The following is an 18,910-nucleotide window of genomic DNA, read 5'->3' as shown; positions in this document are numbered from 1 at the left end:
TCATTCTCTGTATTTCTTTTAAGTGGTAATCAGTTCTAGAGGGTTGATTCAGATGTTTGTTTCATAGAATATTTTATAGGTGCTGAATATTTCATAATACTTATTATAATATCACATTAAGAGACCCATAATGACTGGTTGTTCTTAGTGGATTCGAATGTCAGCTGTCCCTCCGTTGGCAGTTACTGATGTAAGCTGCTTGGATCTGTTGTTTCATAGTGATTGCAAGATGTTGATTTTTTCCATTTTTGTTTTTCCTATGTTTATTCATTGGAATTTTTCTATAAAGAACTCTGATTCACGTACTTTAAAGAAAATCACTGTAATGCTCTCATAAAGGATAAATAAAATGAAATAGTGTCTTTTCAGGATGTGAATGCTCAGGCATAATTAAGTTAGAGGAAATAATGAAGAGGTGAGATACTTGTACCTATGTAAGACTCGCTGTGAGTTGGATAGCTTCAAATGCAAATCCATACAGACATGTTATGCTGGCAGTTCACCTTCAACAGTGTTGCCATCAATGCTGTTTCTGTTGAACAACTCTTGGTGTCAAGTTTTAAACAATTTACCCAAATAGTTGTATTACTGATGATTTCAGTGTGTGTTAAAATCTTACAACAGATACTTAGTATCTATATGTAAAATTCAGTTAGCTTCCAAGTTCAAATAATTATAAACAGGTTTTTCTGTTTGGACCTTTGAAAGATATGTGAAAGGTAGAACAACAGTTCTTCATTGTGTCATATTGTCCATCACATTGCAGGTTTCTGGAATCCCTGGCACTGACCTCCCAAATGCCAAGATGACACCCAAATTTCAAAATGCCCTTTCGGAAGTAATACCACACTCTTTAAAAACCACTAGTCAAGTGCAAATATTATTAAGACAGGAAATCAAATAACCACTATAAATAAACATTTGAAAATAGGAGATAAAAACCACCTCTCGGGCTTCCCTGGTGGCGCAGTGGTTAAGAATCCGCCTGCCAATGCAGCGGACACGGGTTCGAGCCCTGGTCCGAGAAGATCCCACATGCCGCGGAGCAACTAAGCCCGTGCGCCACAACTACTGAGCCTGCACTCTTGAGCCCATGAGCCACAACTACTGTGCCCACGTACCACAACTACTGAAGCCCGCACGCCTAGAGCCCATGCTCCGCAACAAGAGAAGCCACCGTAATGAGAAGCCCACGCACTGCAACGAAGAGTAGCCCCCGCTCACCGCAACTAGAGAAAGCCTGTGTGCAGCAGTGGAGACCCAACACAGCCAAAAATAAATAAATAAATTTAAAACAAAACAGAAAAACCCAAACCACCTCTCTTTTTGCTAATATCACTTTATGCCTAGAAAATGTGAAACTCTTTTAAAATTATTACAATTATTGAGATAATTTAGTAAGTGGATTGGTGTATATACCTACAGGTGAGAATTGCTAGGTCATAGGGTAGTGAGCAACTTAATTTTCATTTAAAAATTGTTCTTGCACTCACTTATTTTCTGCCTCACAGAATTGCTTGTTTCTTCCTGATTGTTACCAGTCTTAAGGATATTAAACCTGTTTTACATTATAGGACTTTTTTCTGAATCGTATTTGCCTTGTATATGCTTTGGCTCCCCCAAAGACTTTTCATTTTTATTATAGACTTATCTTGGCCTTTTCTGTATGCCTTCTGGGTTTCATCATGCCTGAAAAGGCTACTTTTTTGCCCTTTGCCATGCCCACAGTTTCTTTGTTTATTTATTTGTTTTTTAAGACAGAAAAGATAAAAAGAAATTGAGGGAGTGACTTGAAGACATCCATATGGGGAGTAGGGAAGGTGCAAGCACCTGCTTTAGAGAGACAGGGAGGACCTGGAGGTGGGAAATAGATCCCAGAGTTGACTGAGAGCCCAGGAGGTGAGGGACGTTTGTGAAGCAGGCAGCGAGTGTGAGGGACCTTGTAGGACAGTTGTTGGCCACCGGTCTGTTCAGTAACTGGGGGACCACGAATTTATTTGACCTTGACTTCTAGCAAGAAATACATTTTTACAACACCCAGAAAACACACACAGTGGAAACAAAAGTTTCGTGAAACGGTCCCCTGTTTGCAGTGTACTGATAATTTTCAGTTCTGTTTTCAAGAAATTCTGATTAAGATACACTAAATTAATGATTCTCAACCCGATCAGTCCTAGTGCATTTATTCTTATAACAAATATTTTAAGGCTGTTGATTATCCTGAAATAAAGTTAGTAGATAGGTCATCAGCTACCTTAGATGTTACAGTGAAGTACTTGACGGCCTGTACCTACTTACAGTAAATACGTTCAGATTTAATGTAAAATAGATAGCTAGTGGGAAGCGGCGGCATTGCACAGGGAGATCAGCTCGGTGCTTTGCGACCACCTAGGGAGGTGGGATGGGGAGGGTGGGAGGGAGGGAGACACAAAAGGGAAGAGATATGGGGATATATGTATATGTATAACTGATTCACTTTGTTATAAAGCAGAAACTAACACACCATTGAAAAGCAATTATATTCCAATAAAGATGTTAAAAAAAAAAAAGAGGCTCAGAAAACATACCATATAAAAACTATAGGAAAACGAAAGAGCTGAGATATATATAGATACTAAAATAAAAACTGTTAGAATAAATAAAAACAATATATGATAAGAGAAGGAGGGAAATTTTTTTTAATGGAAAATATAAGAGAGGGAAGTAATTTTACTTGATGTGAGGATAACATAAGAAATTAGACTGTCAACATGGAGAAGTAAAAGTAGTATCACGTACTCACCAGTGACTTTGACCTTATTTATACCTGTGGTGTCAAAATAATTCCCTGTGAAATGACCTGGCATGAGACAAGGAAGTGATGAAGTCTCACAGAAAACCTGGAGGAATCCATCATTAGCAACCTGCCTTCAGACTCTAGTACTTCACTGCCCTGCAGGGCACATCCTTTGATGGGCAGTGGGGTGTAGAGAATGGAGTAGAAAAAGAAACAGTTAACAGCCATGTGGTAAACTTGGAGAGACATTCTCAGACTAAAAAGAGAAAGAGAAGCAGCCCCCAAATAGGTAAGTTTAATATTTACTTTTCACAACATAGATTTCTAATATAGGATAACATACAAGATGATCTTGATGTGAAATTTTTTTAATGTTAATAAAGTTTAGAAAGAACCCTCTGTTTCATAATTCCTTACTAACTTAATAATGTTTAGAAATAAATCTATTCAGAGACGTCTCTGTTACATACTGTTTGGAAGTTATGGCTATAAAAGCAGTCTGATAGAGGTATGCTGTGCTGGAAACTCAGCTACTACAAACAGCTTGTCATCAGATTTTCTGAAATGCTAAACAGTCTTAGATCTAAATGAAGCAAAACAATCTTTTCTTAACTTATGGGATAGTGTCACACCTGGAAAATAAGTTTACTAAAGCGTCAAGAAATATTTTGTGTTTATGGGGAAGATGGAGTGTGCTCGATTTTAAAGTTCTTTGTTTGTTTTAATTTCCTACTTGAATGTCTGGTGGTAGATTTGGAAAATCTTGTTGGGATGCTGGGCAATTCTTTTTTGCATTTCCAGACTCCTAGCATCTTTGGTACCTTTTCCCCAATAAATGCCAGTAGGGCCCCAATCATTGTGATGACCAGAAAATAACCCCCATAAGCTCCCTGGGAATGGTACCTTCCCAGGTGAAAGCTACTGTGATTAAACTGATTTTACCGGGTCCTGAGCTACAGTTTGAAAAACACTTAGAGAAGCCTTTGGGTCCTCCTGAAAACTAGTAGAAGAATGACTTGCAACATTATTGCAAATATAAGATGGTTGTTTCCCTAGTGTTGATGGGTCACTTCAGTTAGCTTTTGTTCTTTACATTCTGGCTTTCGTACTCCAAGACAGATATTGATGGTCTTAATAAACTCATTTGACCTCCAGTTTAGATGGTCTCATTGTCCCCTGAAACACGCAGAAATTATTTCAAAGGCATGTATCAGTTTGTCTAATGTCTAAACACAGCCCGTGCATTGACAGAGCACTCACTACACTGTTGAGTGTCATTCGTTGAACCATCTGCCTCCTTGTTTCTTGTTTTGGGGTTTGTTTGTTTTTTTTTTTTTTTGCGGTACGCGGGCCTGTCACCGCTGTGGCCTCTCCCGTCGTGGAGCACAGGCTCCGGACGCGCAGGCTTAGCGGCCATGGCTCACGGGCTCAGCCGCTCCGCGGTGTGTAGGATCCTCCCAGACCGGGGCTCGAACCCGCGTCCCCTCCATCGGCAGGTGGACTCTCAACCACTGAGCCACCAGGGAAGCCCTTTTTGGTTTTTTTTTTAAATAAGCTTTTTATTTTGTGGTAATTTTAGATTTACAGAAAAGTTGCAAAGATGGTAAATAGACTTCCCACGTACCCCTCACCCAGTTTCCCCAAATGTTAACATGTTAACTTGACGCATTTGTCATAACTAAGAGACCAACACTGGTGTATTGTTACTCACTAAACTATAGACTTACTCAGATTTTTACCAGTTTTTCCCCTTATATCCCCTTCCTGTTGCAGGATCCAGTCCAAGATTCCATGTTGCACTTAGTGCCTCCTGGTTTGGACCTTGAGTAGCTGCGCGGAGAGCAGTGCGCTCTTTCTCTGTATTGGGTCTGTGTGGAGCCGGCACATTTTCTCCATCCTGCCTGCTCTCTGCTCTTCTGCTCATTTTGTTTCTTAGTAATTTCTCTTGACTGAGTTTCTAGATCTTTTGCCATTCTGTCAGTATGTTGTATTTGTTTCTCCTTTTAAAACAAGACATCCAGAACTGAATGCAGTTCTTCACGTAGGGTCTGACGAGAGCAAAGTGTTGTGGAAATACTACAGTTGTGTATCCCCCGTGACTGTTAATGTAGCCTAAGCTTGTTTGTTTATTTCCTGGCTTTTTTAAGCAACTGCATCCCATATTGGGCTAATACTGAAGCTGAAGTTCTGCTTAGTTAATTCACCCAGAGTTTTTTTGTTTTGTTTGCTTGTTTGTTTTAATCACATGAATTGCTCTTTAATCCAACAGCAAGCCGTTATGTGAACCCCTTTAAAAATTCATCTCATTTGTTTTGGCACACCCATTTGCCTCTTCAAATTTCTATCCTGTCCTCCAGTGTTTTAACTGTTTCTTTTATGCAAAGCTTATAAGTATGCTTTCTGTCATTTTCTAAGACACTAATAAAAATATCATATAGAACAGGGTCAAATACAGGACCTTATCATGGCGCAATATGGCAAGTGAAAAGAAGCTGTATAGCAAGTATGTAACTGTATGAGGAAGCTAAAAAGTGTTGTTAGCATAGGCTGAAGGCCGTGATTCAGTCTTACTTATATGCTGACTGGGGTGGCACCTAAACTAGAACTCTTGGCAGAATGAGAGCAAATGAATTTTTTGCAGGTCTGGTAGGTGGAGGGTCAGTTTTACCTAAGAATGGAGCCAGCCGTTATTCATAAGATTGTCAGCTTATGCTTCATTTCACTGGATGTGCCTGAAACTTCTACTTTAAGATTTCATAAGCCTTTCTTGAATTAGGCCTTGTTATGAATGGCATTGAAAATTTTGGAGGACTTTAGACACACTTTTTTTTTTATTATCAAGCATGGTTTTTAAAAAATATTTATTTATTTTTTGGCTGCGTTGGGTCTTTGTTGCTACACACGGGCTTTCTCTAGTTGCAGCGAGTGGGGACTACTCTTCATTACAGTGCGTGGGCTTCTCATTGCGGTGACTTCTCTTGTTGCGGAGCATGGGCTCTAGGCACACAGGCTTCAGTAGTTGTGGCTCGCAGGCTTTAGAGCACAGCTCAGTAGTTGTGGCGCACGGGCTTAGTTGCTCCATGGCGTGTGGGATCTTCCCGGCCCAGGGCTCGAACCCCTGCATTAGCAGGCGGATTCTTAACCACTGCGCCATGAGAGAAGTCCCTCAAGGATGTATTTGAATGGTACTTCCTTTTCAGTAGTGTCTGTTCATGTATCACTTCCCATTTTTCTTTTTTGTTTTTCTTGTTGGTCTTAATCTTTAAGAACCCATTGTTTGTTGTATTTGTTGCAAATATTTCTCTCCATCTGTTGTAACTGACTTATTTTTTGGCTCTTTTGTAAATATTAAAGTTTTATACTTACCTATTATCAAATTTACATTGTGCTTCCTTGCCTCCTTTATGGTTTCAGGTTCCCTGTATTGCTTAGAAATTTCTCACACACTAAGAGGTAAAATAAAGAGATCCTCTTGTAGTTTCTTTTAAGAAGTTTATAGCTTTAAAAAAAAAAATCTAAACATACTTGCCATTTTTAAGATCTATGCCAACCAGTCAGTCCTTTTCGTTGAGAATGGAATTTTTATGCATGTGTGAGAAATGTGTCATGCATTCAGAAATGTGCAAGATGTCTACATTCAGTAAAAAGATAATAAAACAAAGGACTTTGTATCCATCTATATTAAAACATAGGCTATCTCCCAGACAACGTCCATAACCACTATCAGGACCTTTGTCTTGGTCATCCTTTTGCCTTTCTCTATAGTTTTACCCCCAGTAAATCTCTTCCTATCTAAGCAGCGTATCGTTTAGTTGTAAAGCACCGAGTGACAAGCTCGGAGCTCTCTGTGTGAGGAAAGGACAGTTTGCACCATTGGACACAAGCTCCTAGGAGAGGAGAAGCTGAACAAAGTCTGTCTTCAGCCTCCCTGGGGGTTTCCCAGAGACCCTTTGCAGAAGTCACTGGGTGAGGTCACGAGTGGACCTTGAAAGATCAGGGCCGCCACAGAGCGGGGGATTTGGCTGGGCCTTCGTGTGGACCAGGGTGGTTCTCCAGCCGAGATGCGGTCAGAGGACAGCCGCTCACATCCCCCGCTCTCAGGAGCAGGTCAGAGCAGAACACCTGTGGGGTGAAGCTGAACCTCCCTCCTGGAGTGGATAACAGGAGCTTACTTCATCAGCCAAGTCCAGATGAGCAACTGAGCCTGGGCCAGACTCCCTGGGCATCCTTCTGTCCTCAGGTCAAAAAGAAAAAGTATACGATTTTGTGTGTGTGTGTGTGTGTGTGTAGTTGATTCTTGTTCTTGGTAGCTGTGTTCTATAAAGTTGCCGTGAACACTGAAGTAGCAAATACTCAACCAATGCTCCAGTATAAATACAGGGCTAGGTTCCTGTGAGCCTGTGGTCACACTTTCATCAACAGATCAATACATAACCTTGTTTTCTGTGTGTTTCTGTTGAAAGACACCGTATTTAATATACAGTTGATTCATAAACATAGAAGTCATAGCTAACAGCACTATAATTCATGACTGGACAGAGTTTATCTAACACATATTTTCTCAGCCTTGTGGTGCTTAGAACACCAGACGGCACTTCAGCACTACACTGGGGCCACTTTAAACAGTGAGATCACCTACAAACAATACAGAAAGTTGAAAAACATGACAGTACATAGACCATGAAAAGGATGCTTGTTTACAGGATGAACTGAAACAAGAAGGCAGAGCGGCCACTTGTTTGAGCTCGGCTGGGAATGTGCCCATTGGTAACTCAGATGTGCATGAGTGACTTTGAAAGCACTGCAGGTATGCTATGTATGTATGTATGTGTATATATGTGTGTGTGTATACATACACACACAAAGAAAACAGGGAAAGTTAATCCAGGATGTTAGATGTCAGGATAGTAACTTGGGGTAGTTACTAGAAGGGGCATAAGGGAGACTTTTGTTCCCTTAACTTGATCTGGGTGTTAGTTACGCAGGATGTGTTCACTTCCTGAAAACCAAGCTGTGTATTTATGATTTGTGTACTTTTCTAAATGGTGTTCCACTTCAGTAAATAGTGTAAAACAAACAGTGCTGTGGCTTCAGGGTCTGGGTGGTGACCACTCGTTGTGTACGGCTCTTGAGTGTCACTGCTCCAGTGTGGACAAGTTGTTCTAAACTGCTGCGCGGCTGTCATTCTGGGGGTTCCCACTTCACCATCTTCCTGGTGATTTTAGATGCTTCTCTCTTATTTTGGATCTCCTGTTTCCTAGATTCGATCTCCCCATTATTTCCTCTTCTCACTCTTCTGTAGTTTCTGGAGAAAGGGTGCCCTGGGAATAATTTTGTAAGAACTTAACAAATCTGAAAATATTGTTAATACTGCCCTCATCCATGAATGATAACTTTCCAAAGTATATAATTTTAATTTGGAAGTTCTTTCCTTTAGAACTTTGATGACATTAGTGTATTATTACCTTTTGGAGTCCAGTGTTTCTGTTGAACATATCAAATTCTTGATCTTTGTGTGTGACCTCTATTTCCTTCTTCCCCTATTCCCTCTCCTGGAAGGTAGTAGAATCTCCCTTAAGCCTGCTCTTTTAAAATGTGGTTAGTTGCTTTCCTTTTATCCATTTTGTTCGGTACTCTATGGGTTTTTTCAGTCTGGCAATTATATCCTCTTTTCTGGGAAGTTTTCTTGAATTATTCTGTTGATTATTTTCCTCTTCTCCATTTTCTTGCTTTCAGGGTTATTTGTTTTAAGAACTCTTAGGATTTACTCTCTTAACAACTTTCATATATAACACACAGCAGTGTTAATTATTTTTGTCATGTTGTGCATTTCATCCTTAGTACTTGTTTATCTTACTGGAAGTTGTACCTTTTGACTGCCTTCATTCAGTTCCCCTTTCCCCCAACTCCTGCTTCTGGTAACCACATTGATCTCTTTTTTCTATGCATAGTTATTCACTATATTCCCCACACTGTTTATTTCATACCTGTGGCTTGTTTATTTTGCAACTGGAAGTTTGTACTTCTTGATCTCCATCACCTATTTCTTTCCTTTCCCTACCCCCTCCCCTCTGGAAACCACCTGTTTGTTCTCTGCATCCATAGCTCTGTTTCTATTTTGTTATGTTTGTTCATTTGTTTTGTTTTTTAGATTCCACATATCAATGAAATAATACAGTGTTTGTCTGACTTATTTCACTTAGCATAATACCCTCTAGGTCCATCTATTTGTCACACATGGCAAGATTTTGTTCTTTTTTATGGCTGGGTAATATTCCATTTTATACATGTGTATGTATATGTATGTATGTATACGCACACACACCTACACACACACCCCACATCTTCTTTACCTGTTCATCCATTGATGAGCACTTAGATTGCTTCCATATCCAGCCCATTGTAAAGAATGCTATAGTGAACAACATACGGGTATATATATCTTTCCTAATTAGTGTTTTTATTTTGTTCAGATAAATACCCAGGAGTGGAATTGCTGAATTGTATGGTAGTTCTATTTTTAATTTTTTGAGGAGTCGCCATAATGTTTTCCATCTCTCTGATGATTAGTGATGATGGGTGTTTTCTTCATGTGCCCGTTGGCCATCTGTATATCTTCTTTGGGAAAATGTCTCTTCAGGTTTTAATCAGGGGTTTTTGTTTTGTTTTTAATGTTGAGCTGTGTTGAGGTTTTGGTATATTTTGGATATTAACCCTTTATCAGATATATTGTTTGCAGATATCTTCTCCCATTCACTTGGAATCTTTTTCACTTTATTGATAGTTTCCTTTTATGTGCAAAAGCTTTTTAGTTTGGTGTAGTCTCATTTGTTTATTTTTGCTTTTGTTTTGCCTGCTTCAGGAGGCATATTCAAAGAAATGCTATTAAGACCAATGTCAAAGAGCTTGCTGCCTATGTTTATTTTAGAAGTGTTATAGCTTCAGGTCTTAACATTTAAGTTTTTGGGTTTTTTTTTTTTTTTTGGTTGCGCTGGGTGTTAGTTGCGGGAGGTGGGCTCCTTAGTTGCGGCATGTGTGCTCCTTAGTTGCAGCCAGCGGGCTCCTTAGTTGCGACACATGTCCTCCTTAGTTGCAGCCAGTGGGCTCCTTAGTTGTGGCATGAGTGTGAGATGTAGTTCCCTGACCAGGGCTCGAACCTGCATCCCCTGCATTGGAAGGCAAATTCTTAACCACTGCGCCAGAAGGGAAGTCCCACATTTAAGTCTTTAATCCGTTTTGAATTTATTTTTTTGTGTTGCTAGAGAGTAGTCCGTTTAATTCTTTTGCATGTAACTGTCCAATTTTCCCAACACCATTTATTGAAGAGGCTGTCTTTTCCCCACTGTATATTCTTGCCTTTGTCATAGATTAATTGCCCATACAAATCTGGGTTCATTTCTGGGCTCCCTGTTCTGTTCCCTTGATCTATGTGTCTGTTTTTGTGCCAGTATCACACTGTTTTGATTACTTTGTAGTATAGTCTGAAGTCAGGGAGCATGATTCCTCTGGCCTTGTTCTTCTTTCTCAGATTGTTTTGGCTATGCAGGGTAGTTTGTGTTTCCATACAAATTTTAGAGTTATTTGCTTTAGGTCTGTGGAAAATGCCAATAGTATTTTGATAGGGAATTCATTGAATCTGTAGATTGCCTTACGTAATGTGGTCATTTTAACAATATTAACTCTTCCAATCCATGAACATAGTATACCTTTCCATCTGTTTGTGGTGTCTTGAATTTCTTCCATCAGTGTCTTACAGTTTTCTGAGTACAAGTCTTTAACCTCCTTGGTTAGGCTGATTCCTAAGTATTTTATTCTTTTTGATATGATTTTAAGTGGTACTGTTTTCTTAATTTCTCCTTCTGGTAGTTGTTAGTGTATAGAATATGCCACAGATTTCTGTATATTAAGTTTGTGTCCTGCAACTTTACAAATTCATTGATGAGTTCTGGTAGTTTTTTGGTGGTGTCTTTAGGATTTTTTATGTATAGTATCATGTCATCTGCAAACACTGACAGTTTTACTTCTTCCTTTCCAATTCAGAATCCTTTTATTTCTTGTCTGATTGCTGTGGCTAGACTTCCAATGCTATATTGAATAAAAGTGGTAAGAGTGGGCATCCTTGTCTTGTTCCTGATCTGAGAGGAAAGGCTTTCAGCTTTTCACCATTGAGTATGATGCATATGTGGCCTTTATTATATTAATGTTTGTTCCTTATATACCCACTTCGTTGAGAGTGTTTTTTTTTTTTAAATCATAAATGGATGGTGAGTTTTGTCAAAAGCTTTTTCTGTATCTATTGAGATGATCATATGATTTTTATTTTTCAGTTTGTTAATGTGTATCACATTGATTGATTTGTGGATATTGAACCATCCTTGCATCCCTGAGATAAGTCCCAGTTGATCATGGTGTATGATCTTTCTAATGTATTATTGAATTAGATTGCTAATGTTTTGTTGAGGATTTTTGTATCTGTGTTCATCAATGATATTGGTCTATAATTTCCTTTTTTTGTGTAATATCTTTGTCTGGTTTTGGCATCAGGGTGATGCTAGGCTTGTAGAATGAGTTTGGAAGTGTTTCTTCCTCTGCAATTTTTTTGAATAGTTTGAGAAGGATAGGTGTTAATATTTGATAGAATTCACCTATGAAGCTGTCTGGTCCTGGACTTTTGTTTGTTGAGAATTTTTTGATTACTGATTCAATTTCATTACTGGTGATTGGTCTGTTCATATTTTCTATTTCTTTCTGATTCATTCTTTGCAGATTATACATTTCTAGGAATTTGTCCATTTATTCTAGGTTATCCATTTTATTGGTGTGTAATTGTAGTAATCCCTTATGATCCTTTGTATTTCTGTGGTATCAGTTGTAACTTCTCCTTTTTCATTTGTGATTTTATTGATTTAGGCCCTTTCTCTTTTTTCCTTGATGAGTCTGGCTAAAGGTTTATCAATTTTGTTTATCTTTTCAAAAAAGTAGCTCTTAGTTTCATTGATGTTTTCTATTGTATTTTTAGTCTCTATTTCATTTATTTCTGCTCTCATCTTTATGATATCTTTTTTTCTACTAATTTTGGGTTTTGTTTGTTCTTTTTCTAGTTCCTTTATGTGTAAGGTCACTTTCAGGATATTGAAACTTCTAGATTTGGGTTCCAGTTTTTTTCTCTTTACCATTCTATTCTCTCTTTCCCTCATCCACCTTCTCCTTCTGGAAATAATTTAGTTAAGATTTAACTCAAACTCTTTTCTTTTCAGTAATACTTGCATATTATTCTGTTGTCAACAGTGCCTTGAGTTCCCTAGGTCAGAGGCCCTCTGTTTTACCCTCTTTGATGAATAAACTTCCCATTTCCACTTGGAGTAGAGTATGTTGGAAAGGCAACTTACAAATTTAACTGCTTCTGGAAGAGCTTTTACATCTTTCATCTTTAAATGATTTTCCACTCTGATCCAAGTTCCAGCAATACCTGATGCTGCCAGTCCTAGACATTTTGTTTAATCTGTACTGTAAATTGGGTGGATTTTTTGCTTCCCCCTTTACCCATACAAGGATTCAGCTTTCTCCAACCTCCTAACTCAGTTACCACTCATCCATCTGCTTCCCGGCTTCCAAAATTTTGTTGCTATTATTTATTCGTGTTCTCCCTATTCTTATGAAATTGTCTTTTTAAAATTCCAATACTAAATTTTAAGATTTTCAGAAAAGAACAAAATTAGGTCTTAACTTATTATCTGTTCTTGACTTTATCATCACAGAATTATGGTTCAGTCTCAAATGCCACTGTCCAGTGCACTGTTGTCCAACGCAATAGCCACTAGCCATGTGAGCCCTTGAAATGCAGCTGTGCAATTCAGTGTGGAACTGAATTTTTAATTTTATTTGTTTTTGTTTGTTTGTTTTTGGCTGCATTGTGCAGCTTGCAAGATCTTAGTTCCCCGACCAAGGATCGAATCCATGCCCCCTGCAGTGGAAGTGTGGAACCCTAACTACTGGACCACCAGGGAATTCCCTTTATTTTATTTTAATAAGTTACATTTAAATAATCACATGCGGCTAGTGGCTCCAACTAGGAGTTGGAATGTAAATTCTAGTCAGCATATCTACTACATGGAAGATTTTTTCCTGTTTCCCTCTCCTTAATTTATTTATTTCTTCATTCATATCAGTGTGGACACATGGATTTCTGTATTATTCAGTGGGCATTATTTTTTTATTATTGATTTTGATGCTCAAATTATCCCAGATTTGGACAGTGGAAACCCCATTCTGGTTTCTTCTGTGTCCTTTTGACATGTACCCTCTTTCTGGATCATTCATTCTAGACCTTAGACATTACAGGCTCCTCATGTACTCACCCTGTCCTAACCTCTGGAATCATCCATTTCTCCAAGGAGCTCTGGTTCCTCTTAGTGGAGGATACTGGAAACGAAGATCTGGTTGCTTGGTGGGCTCATTGCTGCTGGACCAGCACTGCTTCTAGGCTCTGTAAGCTGACAAGGGATTTTTAGAGACTGATGGCTTTGGACAGTACAGATAAAGAGATATTTCTATCATTGCAAAAAGGGAAAAGATGGGGTTACTAGAATTTAGGAGTTCAGAGACTCCTACTTCCCCAGGCCCATCTCTACACAGTTGGTACTTGGCCTTTGAGTGGATTCAGCTGGTTGGTGATGAGAATGCCAGAAGAGGTTGGTGCTAGAACCCCTTTGCTGCTGGAGGGGTGCTTTCTCTCTCCCTCTTTGACCTCCCATTGGCAGAACATGAACCAGAAGCCAGCTGCCAAGGGAGTATGAATAACTTGAGTTTGCAAACCCTAGACCATTGTTTCTCAGCCTCAGCACCATTGACATTTTGGGCCAGATGGCCGTCCTGTGCTTTGTAGGATGTTTAGTAACATCCCTGGCCTCTACCCACTTGATTCTAGTATCCACCCCTCCCCCAAATGTTTCCATATATGGCCAAATATCCCCTGGGGAAGCAAAATGACCCCATTGAGGACCACCTCGTGGACCATCATTGCAGCAAAGAATATAGAAGGGTAGGCTTGGAGCTGAGAAACAGTAGTACTAACCAGCACCTTACTTTACTTTACACAACCTTGAAGTGTGAAGGAAAGGAAGAGAAATTAACATTTACGTTCCTGTTACAGCCCTGCAATATAGAGAGATTAGTATATGCTTTTTTTTTTTTTCTTTAACTGATGAGGAAAGCAAAGACCAGTTAAGTAATTTCTTCACAGTCAGGCAGGATTCAAATCCTTGCTGATAAAGTTATTCATTACATGCTTTTGAAGTTTGTGCTTGAATTTTTAGGTTGGAGTTATTGCCATAGTCTTTTTAAGTGGGGCAACTATTCTTTTGAGTGTTGCATTTTCAAGTCATTATGGATATATTGTCAACCTGGGTGCGTTTTCTGGATGGTGCCCTACCGGAGCCATGCTCAGAATAACGGCTAAAAATGTTCACAAACAGAGGGAAGAAGAAACATGAATAATATTTGTTAGGGAATTCCCTGGTGGTTCAGTGGTTAGGACGCTGCGCTCTCACTGCTGAGGGCCCAGGTTCGATCCCTGGTCAGGGAACTAAAATCCCGTAAGCTGTGCGAAGTGGCAAAAAAAAAAAAATTATGTTAAAGCCAATGTCTTATTTTGTTTTTTAGTTTTGGATACTTATATTTGAGTACTAGTTAAGTTGATTTCCTAGAGATTTGCTTCAGACTATACAAGCACTGCCTATTTTTCTCATTTTGTCTTTATGCTTAGTCCTTTACTTCTTTCTATTCCATACTGTTGTGTATCACTCGCAGTGGTAGAAAGACATGTCCTCTCTCAAAGGAAATCTCCCAAAGATCAGCCTAATAGTTTACAGTACCTTGCACCTTGCATGACTCATGATCACTTCAGACCTAACATCCAAAGTAGGCTAGTGTGCTTTCTAAGCCAGACATAAACTGCTTTTTCTCTTCCAGTGCTAGAGCATTCTCTGTACTTTGCATTATTCCTAGTCCTCTCCAGAGTTTTATATCTGTTGTAGGTCTCTTTGCTTTAAAACCAGTGAAGGAACTAGAGCAGACACAAACATAACGTAACAGTTGAAGGTAGGATTTTTGAAGACCTGTTAGATTTGAAATCGGTTCGCCTAGAAAAGAGGAAAGGGACTTCCCTGATGGCACAGTGGTTAAGAATTCTCCTGCCAATGCAGGGGACGTGGGTTAAATCCCTGGTCCGGGAAGAATCCCACATGCCGCAGAGCATCTAAGCCTTTACGCCACAAGTATAGAGCCTGTGCTCTAGAGCCCGCGAGCCACAACTACTGAAGCCTTCACTCCCTAGAGCCCACATGCTGCAACTACTGAAACTCACACGCTCTAGGGCCCGTGTGCCAGAGCTGAGCCCACGTGCCACAACGACTGAAGCCCACGTGCCTAGAGCCCGTGCTCCGCAGCAAGAGAACCCACCGCAATGAGAAGCCCGCTCACTGCAACGAAGAGTAGCCCCTCCCGTGAGCCATGGCCGCTGAGCCTGCGCGTCCGGAGCCTTTGCTCCACAACGGGAGAGACCACAACACAGAGAGGCCCGCGTACCGCAAAAAAAAAAAAGAGTAGCCCCTGCTCACCGCAACTAGAGAAAGCCTACACACAGCAATGAAGACCCAACACAGCCCCCCAAAAAAGAAAGAAGTTGGGCTTCCCTGGTGGCGCAGTGGTTGAGAATCCGCCTGCCGATGTAGGGGACACGGGTTCGTGCCTCGGTCTGGGAAGATCCCACATGCCGCGGAGCGGCTGGGCCCGTGAGCCATGGCCGCTGAGCCTGCTCGTCCGGAGCCTGTGCTCCGCAATGGGAGAGGCCACAACAGTGAGAGGCCCGCGTACCACAAAAAAAAAAAAAAAAAAGAAAGAAAGAAGTGACTTGATTCTTTTTTTTAATAAATTTATTTATTTATATTTGTTTATTTATTTTTGGCTATACTGGGTCTTCGTTGCTGTGCACGGGCTTTCTCTAGTTGTGGCGAGCAGGGGCTACTGTTCATTGTGTTGCACGGGCTTCTCATTGCAGTGGCTTCTCTTGCTGCAGAGCACAGGTTCTAGGCACATGGGCTTCAGTAGTTGTGGCACGCGGGCTCAGTAGTTGTGGCTCGCGGGCTGTAGAGCGCAGGCTCAGTAGTTGTGGCGCACAGGCTTAGTTGCTCCGTGGCATATGGGATCTTCGTGGGCCAGTGATCAAACCTGTGTCCGCTACACTGGCAGGTAGCTTCTTAACCACTGCACCACCAGGGAAGTCCCAGAAGCAACTTGATTCTTGTCTTAAGCTATGTAGTGGCTTTCTGAGAGCGGATTTAGAGTAACTGCTTTATGTGGAGGAAACATGGAACAAAGGGACCTGAAGTTGTATTTCAATGTTCTGAAGAGAAGGTACCTCAGGGGCTGCTTGGTATGAAGCGTTGTGTCAGGGTGAGGCTAATTGTGGGGCTCTGTTGTACTCTCCCAACTAGAACAGGTCACTTATGTTGCTCTTACTTGTTGGATGTGTTCCCATAGTTCTCTGCCACTTACTCTTCATACTGTATTTTAATTGCTTGTTTACTTATCTTTATTCCCCATTAAACTTTAAACACTAAATGGGTCCTATAGGTGCTCAGAAACTTGTGTTCACTGAAGTAATGTTGTTACAGTAATTTAATACAAAATTATCTCCTAATATCCATGCAGGACAAATCCTTTACACTATAATAGAAAGGGCTGTCATGTGCAGACTGTGAATTTATCACAAATAAATGTGCAGACATTTCTAGCTCAAATAATTATTAAATAGTATGTTTTCTGGTCCCTCCCTATTCATCTTGTGGTTTTCTTCCCCTTTCCCTAAAACAGTTGCAGAAAATCAGTTTTAAAGTGTTTAAACCATAGGCAGGATGTTCCAGGGTGGGGGGTGGCAGATCCCATTAAGTATGTTTCACCCTTTAGTTGTTTAAAATGACATTCTTCTCTCTCACAAATATATGTAGTCTGTCTTTCCGGGAAAGGCAAGAAGTCGCCTACTGCTGTTTGTACTGTATTGGCCAAGCATGCAATGGGAAGGCATTCTAAACGGCAACTCCAGCCTGTTGTCAGTGCCCACTAGTACGCTCTCCACGTTGTCTGTGCTGTGTCTGGTGTGCCCAGATTATACACTGTGCTTGGGAGAAGTCATTCTGTAAACGCTTAGCTTGAAACTCAGTGACTAGTTGATACTCCAGCAAGAATTAATAAGTACGGGATACAGAATCCATCTCTGGGGCCAAAAAAAATTAGTTTTATTCTATAATTTATTTATTCTATAATTTCATATTTTACCCATTTATACCTCAGTGTAAAACCAGCCACCCTGTCACCTTCCATGCTACTGTACAAGTTGAGATGGGATGGGAGAGTTTTGTCTGTGTTAGGTTTTTGTGGAGTTTTTTAATGAAACATTTTAAACATGTAGAAAGAAAGAAGACTTTGCAGATATGGATGAATTTCACTTTGTACCCTATCTTGATTCCATTCTATTTCCTTCCTTTTTCTCCCTACTTCCCAGAAACCATCACTTCTTGGAGTTGGTGTGTGTCCTTTCCGTCCACATTTCACCATGCTTTCCACATATGTATGTGTTCATAAACTCTAATTATAGAGTATTGTGTATTTTAAAATTTACATAAACGCTTCCATGTGGTTTATATCCTTTTACAACTTGTTTTTGTGGAGACTTATACATGATCATAGCAGTTTGTTGGAGTACGATGTTCTAAAATTTCATTATGTGATTATGTCATGTATAATAGGTTGTTGATTCCCATGTCTGAAGATGTGTGTATGCCAGATTTCCTTATGTTTGAGAAGACCAAAAAAAGAAAAATAAATTATATATTTGAGTCATATTGATATTCTGCTGTGATTTAAAAGAGTGAGGCCTGACATGTTTCTTGCTTACTGAAATTTTTTTTTTTTAATTTTTTAAGGTGGTTTTTTTTGTCTTTTGTTTTGTTTTCTTTTTGGCTGTGTTGGGTGTTCATTGCTGCGCGCAGGCTTTCTCCAGTTGCAGTGAGCGGGGGCTGCTTTTCGTTACGGTGCACAGGCTTGTTATTTTGGTGGCTTCTCGTTACAGAGTGCAGGCTTCAGTAGTTATGGTGCATGGGCTCAGTAGTTGTGGCTCACAGGCTCTAGAGTGCAGGCTCGGTAGTTGTGGCACATGGGGCTTGGTTCCTCCGCAGCATGTGGGATCTTTGCAGACCAGGGATCGAACCCGTGCCCCTGCATTAGTAGGTGGATTCTTAACCACCGCACCACCAGGGAAGTCCCTGAATTTTTTTTTTTTTTTTTTTTTTTTTTTTTTTTTTTTTTTTGTGCTAGGCGGGCCTCTCACTGTTGTGGCCTCTCCCATTGCGGAGCACAGGCTCTGGATGCGCAGGCTCAGCGGCCATGGCTCACGGGCCCAGCCGCTCCACGGCATGTGGTATCTTCCCAGACTGGGGCACAAACCCATGTCCCCTGAATCAGCAGGCGGATTCCCAACCACTGTGCCACCAGGGAAGCCCCCTGAAATTTTAAATAAAGGAGATGGTAATGTTTTTAAACATTTACCAATATAGGACATGGATTTTCAAAAAGTTAAGAGAACACTACTCTAGAATAAGAACTTAACAAAATAGTGACTTTAGGTAGAGCTGTGTTTGATCGATTATCAACCTCTGGAAATAAATAAATACATACATACATACACCTGCCTTGAAAGTAATTCCTCAATCTCAGGGTTTCATTTTAGAGAAGTTATGTGATAGGTAAAATTAAAGTCTCTGACAAAATAAAGAATTAAGGGAAGAATAATAAACATGACATTAAATGTATATCTCTATGCCATAGTAAATAAAAAGTTCTAAAGACATCCATTTCTGAAACAAACAAAAAACAGATTGTCAGATGATCTGCTTTAGTAGGTAACCCTTCATCGTAATCACTGTTTGTCACTTCATGATTGTGTGCCTTTGGAGCAAGCTACTTAGTGCTTGGGGACCTCAGTTTATTCATCTGTAAAAGAACAACAGTTCAGTGACCAAGCCCTTAGCAGGTGCCTGAGGCATCAAGGTCAGTTAAACACTAATTGGTTAGTGGAGA

At 40.1% G+C, this 18,910-nt stretch overlaps 1 protein-coding gene and 1 non-coding gene across 2 annotated transcripts in view; both read left to right on the top strand.

Moving 5' to 3' along the window:
- KCMF1 (potassium channel modulatory factor 1) overlaps positions 1-18,910 on the top strand; it is a 68,187-nt gene that overhangs the window by 11,383 nt on the left and 37,894 nt on the right. The gene's annotated exons all lie outside the window — the stretch shown is intronic.
- TRNAE-CUC (transfer RNA glutamic acid (anticodon CUC)) lies at positions 14,288-14,360 on the top strand. The gene has a single exon. It is a non-coding gene; the product is annotated as a tRNA-Glu (tRNA).

Source organism: Kogia breviceps, chromosome 11, assembly GCF_026419965.1.
Source record: "Kogia breviceps isolate mKogBre1 chromosome 11, mKogBre1 haplotype 1, whole genome shotgun sequence".
NCBI classification, from domain to species: domain Eukaryota; kingdom Metazoa; phylum Chordata; class Mammalia; order Artiodactyla; family Physeteridae; genus Kogia; species Kogia breviceps.
Note: the sequence above shows the minus strand (reverse complement) of the source record. Positions and strands in the feature narration are given on the sequence as shown.